Genomic DNA, 9010 nt, shown 5'->3' on the forward strand with positions numbered 1-9010 from the left:
GCGTAATTATATATAATTATATAATGTATATGTCTATATATATATATATATATATATATATATATATATATATATATGTGTGTGTGTGTGTGTGTGTATATATATATATATATATATATATATATATATATATATATATATATATATATATATATTTACACACATACATACACTAGGTATATATGCAATTTCCTGCATATAAAACGTACATGTGTGTCAGAGAGAGAGAGAGAGAGAGAGAGACCGTAGTCATGTAAACATATAAAAATATACACCCACCCATAAATAAATACATATCTACACAGAACTTTTATAAACTTACCTGTTTCCGTTGTCGTCGCTTGCCAACCTCAAACCACAAAACTTGAAAGAAATCTTGTCAAAAAAAAACTGTCAACACCACCACCACCACCACCACTATCATCAACAATGCCACCATAACCATCTCCATCACCATCGTCATTAATATCAAGCAATACAATAACAAAGCGACGGATCCACAATAACAAAACCGACAATAGACACAGAGCCTGGTATTTATTTAGTGGAGGTAATGCCGTCCGAAAGCATGGGCAGCTGCTCAAGTTTGGGGCCACGGGTCGTAGGGTCGCATTTCTAAGCTGTGTATGTTTATGCTTTGCACAATAAATAATTCATAAAGGACCTTATGAATTGCTTTGCTTTGTTCGGGAGCCCATAATATTGTTAAAACGGCTCCGATGGGGTAAGGTATAGTTCTGAGTACTTACTTTGTGTTTTATTTTAGCGGTCTGCAAAAGGATAGGGATTTCAGGGGAAGTTTGCCCTAATATAATAATCGTTTCTACTATACGTACAAGGCCTGGATTGTTAGTGGAGGAGGACAATTGATTATATCGACTCCAGTGCTCGACTACTAGTCATTTCATCGACCCCGAAAGAATGAAAAGCCAAGTTGACCTAGACAGCATTTGAACTCAGCCGAAAGAAATGCTGTTAAGTATTTTGTCCCGAATGCTGCCTTAGTAATGATAATTCATTCTACTGAAGGCTCAAGGTCTGAAATTTGGCGGGAGAAGACTAGTCGATTACATCGACCCAGTACTCAACTGGTACTTATTTCATCGATTCCCTAAAGGATGAAAGGCAAAGTCGACCTCAATGGAATTTGAACTCAGAATGTAAAAACAGACGAAATGACCATAAGTTTCAGAGCCAACACAGAAACAATACGGTATATATAAAAAAAATTAAAGCGATATTTTTTATGTTTTATCGATCCATTCACCACGAACAAAAAGATTGAAAAGTTAAGTTGACTTCGAGTGAGATTTGAAATTGCAGTCAGAATAAGGATCTTAACTAGAAATCCAAGAAATATTTGTTCAGTCAAATTACCGATTTCTAAATTAGAGACCATTTTATCACGACATATCTACAGGAGTGTACATCTCTTCCAACTTTGTTTTTTCAAAACTTTTAGAACAATGGACTTGTGTAGGTATATGCTTTGTCGCAGATGTGACAGATAGCGAGACATTCTATACAACCGACTCTTCTGTCGTTTATATTAGAAGTCTGAGAAAGACGAGCACCAAGAATATTCTTTTCTACTCTAGGTACAAGGCAACTGGTACTTAATTTATCGACCCCCGAAAAGATGAAAGGCAAAGTCAACCTCAGCGGAATTTGAACTCAGAACGTAAAGACAAATGAAATACCGCTAAGCATTTCGCCCGGCATGCTAACGTTTCTTATTTCTTTATTACCCACGAGGAGCTAAACATAGAGGGGACAAACAAGGACAAAAGGATTAAGTCGATTACATCGACCCAGTGCGTAACTGGTACTTAATTTATCGACTCCGAAAGGATGAAAGGCAAAGTCGACCTCGGCGGAAATTGAACTCAAAACATAAAGACATAAGAAATTCCGCTAAGCATTTCGCCCAGCGTGCTAACCTTTCTGCCAGCTCGCCGACGAGAATATTACATAGAAAATACGAAAGAAGACAAAAAATGAAAAATAAACGAATTGTTTCTTTTAATCACCTCAAGGATCTATCTTAAACTCTGAGAGGCGGTACAAAGACAATGGAGTTCAGATTGAACAAAAGGTTGGCTAATATTTCTTATGTGTATTTGGTGTGCAAGATTCTTGATGTGGATAGGTGTGTTGAAAGAAATTAGTTCACTAATAGCGATTTCTAATGCAGGCACGAGCCAAACAATTCTTAAAGAGAGGCTGTTACTAGATTACATCAATCTTTGGGCTTGACTGTTACATTATTTTATCGGCTCTAGGAAGGACGGAAGTTAAAGTTGACCTCGGAGGGGTTTGAACTCAGATCATAAAGTACCAGAAGAAATACAGCAAGATATTTTGTCTTACGCCAGAAATAATAACCCTTTCTACTATAGGCATAAAGCATAAGACCTGAAATTTTGGGGGATTCGGTTCAGTCCCATTCCACAGCATCTTGGGCGTCTTCTACTTTAGCCCCGGGTCTGCCAAAGCTTTGTAACTGGATTTAGTAAATGGAATCTGAAAGAAGCCTATCGTGTGTGTGTGTCCTCCATCACCGCTTGACAACCGCTTGTTGGTTTGTTTGCGTCCACTAACCTAGCGGCTCGGTGTTAAATATCGATACAAATACAACCAGGTTTTTTTTTTAAAGCAAGCCAAGTACTGGTGGTCGATGTGGTCCCAGCATGGTCGCAGTCGAATGACTGAAACAAGTAAAAAGAAAAGGTAAATTTTCAGATTAACACCCGCGCGATTTTCACTTGGGTGTTAGGGTCAGGGTTAGGGTTTTAGGGTTACGGTTAGGGTTAGGGAATTCCGTCCCTAACCCTAAAACCCTAAACCTAACCCTAAACCCTAAACCTAACCCTAACCCTAACACCCTAGTGAAAATCGTGCGGGTGTTAATCTGAAAATTTACCAAAAAAAAAATGAAAGATAAAACACTGTTCATAATATGTGAATACATGCATGCTGCGGTCCTTGTAAAGGAAAGTCTTGAACAAGGACTTTCTTAAGAAAAGCTTTCTGGGAAAGACACGAGGATTTTGTTGTTGTTTTTTATATTTTTTTTTTTTTAATGTTTTAGGAGAATGCGAATAGTTAATTAAATCGTACTTGACTGGTTATTTGAATTTACTGAAACCCCACACCGAAGTATGAAGACCCGACCATCACGACAATGACTCAAAAGAAAGTAATAATAATAATAATGATGATGATGATGATGATGATGATGATGATGACCACAACACCAATGGTGGTGGTGGTGGTGGTGGTGATGACTTTTTTTTTGTCTAGCATGAAGGAGAAAGCCAGAAATTTGAGGTAAGAGGTAGGAGGTGGGGATAGGTTATTAGTGTGGAATAAAAATAATAACTAATTAACAGTTAAAAATTCTTTCGTTCCACTTTCAAACTGTCAAATACAGTTTACTTGTTGCCTTTCCTCGTTACCTTTTACTTCAAAGTTTGTCAGTTCGGCTTCATTTTATTTTTCTCGTTTTTTTTTTCTATAAGGAAAGAATGAGACGAAAGAGAGGAAGGCGAAAGACACAGGAGAGAGAGAGCGACTTATCAGAAAGACCGGGAGTTGAGAGGGACATAGAAGAAAGAATGGGAAACGGGAGAAACATGAGAGAGGGCGACATGAGAAAGGAGAACATATAAGAAAGAGAGAGAGGTGAGAGACATAAGAACAAGACAGAGAGGGAGATGAGAGAGACAAACAGAGGAAGATGAGAGAGAACAAGTTGAGAGATTGATCTATAAAAGGAAGAAAGAGTAGATGAGGGAGGGAGGAGATGAAGAAGGGGAGGAGGAATGGACAGGGTAGAAAAGAAGAAAAAGAAGGGGAGACTATAAGAAAAGAAGGAAAAAGAAAAAAAGCAGAAAAAGGAGAGATAGAATGTGGTGGGGAAACAACAGTAGAGAGAGAGTGGGGGAAGGCGCTGTAAAGAAGAGTGTCGGAAAGGAAGAGAGGGGGACATGAGAAAGTGAGAGAAAGAAAGAAAGAGAAATATGTGAAAAGTTGACATTACCATAGTAACGGTGAATCCAAACATTTGTCTGCACGAAACAAGTACTTGAGTTGAAGTTGATGTCTTAAATAAACTCTCTCTTCCCCCCCACCTCTATCTCTCTCACTCTGTCTGTCTATCTTTTCTCTCTCTCTCTCTCTCTCTCTCTCTCTCTCTCTATATATATATATATATATATATATATATATATATATATACTCTTTAACCTGTTTCAGCTTTAAAGCTGCGGTCATGCTGTGGCATCACTCTTTCTTTCTCTCTCACTCTGAGAGAGAGAAAGAGACAAACAGGCAAAGACTGACTACCTGAAAAATAGCATATATATATATATATATACACACACACATTCATACATGTAAAATTATGTTATACGTTCATATGTCTGTGTATAACATATTCATACATGTAAATATACATACATATATATATATATATATATATATATATATATATATATATATATATATATATAATTATGTTATACGTTCATATATGTATGTGGATAACATATTCATATATATACCTGTACGTATATATGCATATACTCATTTATTATTTGTTTTATATATATATATATATATATATATATATATATATATATATATGAAAAAATGCATTGTAAATAAACGACAAATGAAAAACGAAAATATGTATACATTCATCTGTGTGTTTGGTAATGCAAACAGGAAAAACAGAACTCAAAACATGAGTATGAATGTTTTTATTTATAATCGGCAGAAGATGGAGTAACTCAAGTGTCAAGCGTTTCGTGTGTTGGCACTTGTCACACTCTGTGTGTGTGTGTGTGTATGTATATTATATGTGTGTGTGTGTGTGTGTGTGCGACAGCAGCAAAAATTGAATATTTATATAGATATTAATATTGTTATTATTATCGAAGTCAATACAAATAGTCCATAATAAAGACAATATTAATATAGGTGGTTGCAGGTAGACACTTCAATGTGCTCTCTGATTACTCTATATATGTGTGTGTGTGTGTGTGTGTGTGTAATATATAAAATCTACCACTCTCTCTCTGTCTATTTCTATTTTCCTCTCTCTCTTTCTCTCTGTCCCTTTTTCTCTTTGCCCTCTCTCCCTCCCTCTAGCTTTCTAACTACTGACACGGCCACAATTCCAACGAGTTATCGCTACCACCACCACCACCACCATTATCAGCCTTACCAATACCGGAGGCAAAATCATAATCACATGGTATTGCCGTAATAGAGACAGAGAGAAAGTGCATGTGTGCGTGCATAGATATGTGTGTATCTATGTACGAGAGAGAGAGAGAGAGAGAGAGAGAGAGAGAGGTACAAAAAATCCAACATTATAGACATTCATACATATAAATGTAGAGGCGAAGACATGGATGTGTGGTCGAGAAGCTTGTTTTGCATTCACGTGGTTTCGAGTTCAGTTCCACAGCGTGACACTTTGTGAGTGAATTTCGTAGGCGGAAACTGTGTGGAAGCCTGTCGTGTGTGTGTATATATATATATGTGTGTGTGTGTGTGTGTGTGTTTGCGTTCCTCCCACCGTGCTAATATCTGGTATTGGTTTATGTCCTCGTAATTTAACGATTTTACAGGAAGGAGCCAATAGAATAAGTGCCAAGCTTACAACGTAAGTACTGGGATCGATTAATTGAAGCATGGCCGTAGTCCAATGACTGAAACAAAATAAAAGATAAAATATAAATATGTACGCACACAGACAGATGGATGGATGGGCAGACAAATAGGCAGATAGATAGATATGTTTCTTTATTGGCCACACAGGGTTGAACACAGGAGACAAAATACAGAGTAGAGCTTTTCTTTTGAGAAGGAAAGAAAAAAAGGGGAAGTTGAATTTCGATCAAAAGGGATCGTGGGATAAATAAAGCCGATCAATAGGGATTGTGTATCACAGAAATGTCATAAGGTAAGAGGGGAAACAGATTAGGTTTATCCATGGAAAGAAAAGCCTACGGAAAAGACCACGGTAACCTCGGGCAATAATGTCATGCAGGATGGATGGATGGACGAACGAACGGAAGGACGGACAAAGGCGGATGGATGGATTGATAGATGAGAGATGTCTGGTAGTTGGAGGGATACATATGTATTTTAAAACTAGATGCCCTTCCTCTCTCCAACCCTTGCCTGTTTGTAAAGCAAAGGGTTCTTGTACAGGTCTTTGAAAGCACAGAGCTACCAGTCCTAAAGTCAAGAAGGAGTGTAAACATTATATCGCTGTGGAGACAGAATGTCAACACACACACACATTCTTTCAATTCAATAAGCGCAGACAGCTCCCAGGAAGTAATTCTTAAGTTAACCTCATTATCAGTGGGATGTTCCAAAAGTTGTTGTTGTTGTTGTTGGCACTCCGTCACTTACGACGTCGAGGGTTCCAGTTGATCCGACCAACGGAACAGCCTGCTCGTGAAATTAACGTGCAAGTGGCTGAGCACTCCACAGACACATGTACCCTTAACGTAGTTCTCGGCGAGATTCAGCGTGACACAGTGTGACAAGGCTGACCCTTTGAATTACAGGCACAACAGAAACAGGAAGTAAGAGTGAGAGAAAGTTGCGGTGAAAGAGTACAGCAGGGTTCGCCACCATCCCCTGCCGGAGCCTCGTGGAGCTTTAGGTGTTTTCGCTCAATAAACACTCACAAAGCCCGGACTGGGAATCAAAACTGCGATCCTATGACCGCAAGTCCGCTGCCCTAACCACTGGGCCATTGCACCTCCACTGAATCTCTGTAATATTTTACTAAATTTTTTTTCTGGAATAAATGAATCTCAAATTCCAATGCAGCTCGAAACATTACATCAATATACCAAATTTGAAAATTTTCCCTTATTTTTAAAATTTCCAAATCTTTAACAACAACTGAAAAGATCTCATTATAAGGTCAAAAAATTCTTGGATTAAATTTTGAAACTTCAGATTTTTGTTTAGTTGTAATACTTACTCCATTAGAACAAAATACTATCAAATATTTCTTTAACTCTTTTGTTATTAATCCTCTGGTTCTATGATTCAAACTTTCAGTTTTAAAATGATCAAAATTAATCCTTTTAACAAAAGATTTTCTGTTAATTTAATGTATTCCTTGACATATTACAGACACAGGTAGGAAGTTTGCTTCACAGCAGCAGGATTCTGGGTTCAGTCCCACTGTATGGTGCCTTGGACAAATTGTCTTCTACTGTAGCCTTAATCCAACCAAAAGCCTTGTGAGTGGATTTGATAGATGGAAACTGAAAGAAGCCCATCATGTGTGTGTGTTTCTTCCCACCATTCAACAACTGGTGTTGGTGTGTTTATGTCCCTGTAACATTAGCAGTTTGGCAAAGCGGCTGATAGAATTAGTACCAGGCTTCAAAAAAGGATAAATAAATCCTGGGGTCAATTTATTTGACTAAAAAAAGAATTCAAAATGGTGTCTGAGGATAGCCACAGTCTAATGACCGAAACAAGAGAAAGAGCTAAAAGAGGTATTAATTAACATAATATATATAGTGTAAACATGTAATGTTTCCAAATCCTGCTGCATTTTCAGATAGAAATTTTGGTTAACACCATTTTTGTCTGTAAATCTTGGCCTCAAATATTTCACTTGTATGCTAGAACATATGGTATATTCAGAACACCAGCTCAATAATGACAAAATACAGTAACGAAAGGGTTAAATAGATCTAAATTAAAACTTTCCATCAAAATTTCGCCAGCTTAATTAGGACAAAATTATTTTACTAAATCCTTCATTATTTTCAAAATTAGTCGAAACAAAGGTATTTTAACGGAAATACAGTATCAAAAGGGTTAAATAATTCTTTATCCTAACACATTGTAAATATTTTCTGACTACTTTGCTGCATCTAATTCTAGCAAATCAAGAAACATTGTTGATGAACAAAAATCTAATTCACATTTTAGAGGAAAAAAAAAAACTCCAAAAGATTGCAAGCACAGATTTTCTTGAAATTATTGAAGTTTCACCAATATTAATGCACTCTTTTCCATTTGTTTTCAATAATTTTTCTAAATATTTTGTTTCTGGTTGATCCAGTAAAATACTCCATCACAAGGGTTATAGAAAATCACAATTGTAAACACTTTCCATAATTGATTTTATTCTTAATTTGTGGTTCAACTTCCTCTGTGTATGACGATTGCTTATTTTTATTAAACTGAAAATTATTTTCAAATCTTATTGGTTAGTTCAATATCCTTCTCATTAATTTTATGAAAACCTCTGTGAAAGAGAGTTTTCTTTTTGTGATCCAATTAGTATAATATTTATAACATTCGTATGAGAATTTTATTAAAAATATTCTTTTGTTTTGCTTCATTTTCCTGCTTATTTTTTTTTCAAAATTTCACTTATTTTTCTTGGTGCAACTTAAGAAGTTTGCTTCTCAACCACATGGTTCTGGGTTCAAACCTATTATGTGGTACCTTAGTCAAGTGTCTTCTACTATTGCCCTGGAAACTGAAAGAAGTCCCTCATATATATATATATATATACTTCATACTGGTAAAAATGGATAAACATCCCTCCATTGTACATCCATTAATATATCACGTGAAGAAATGAATCCATGTAGATGATTAACCATGGATACCACAGACTGCACTGTAATCATTTCAGGAATATGGACATGTGATTTGTGGAAATATGCATAGCAATGCTTTAAATGTTTATAAATTCCATCCAAGGATAATTATTATCATCATCATCATCATCATCATCATCATTATTATTAAGATGGCGAGCTGACAGAATCATTAGCACAATGGACAAAATGCTTAGCAGACTGGAGCTGTTAAGTCAGAAAACTGCATAAAGCTCCATTGTCTGTTTTGGCATGGTTTCTACAGCTTGGTGCCTTTCCTAATGCCAACCACTTGGGTGCTTTTTATGTAGCACTAACAGCAGGATGGCCTCACCGAATAATTTACA

This window comes from Octopus bimaculoides, chromosome 12, assembly GCF_046866305.1.
Source record: "Octopus bimaculoides isolate indiv1 chromosome 12, ASM4686630v1, whole genome shotgun sequence".
NCBI classification, from domain to species: domain Eukaryota; kingdom Metazoa; phylum Mollusca; class Cephalopoda; order Octopoda; family Octopodidae; genus Octopus; species Octopus bimaculoides.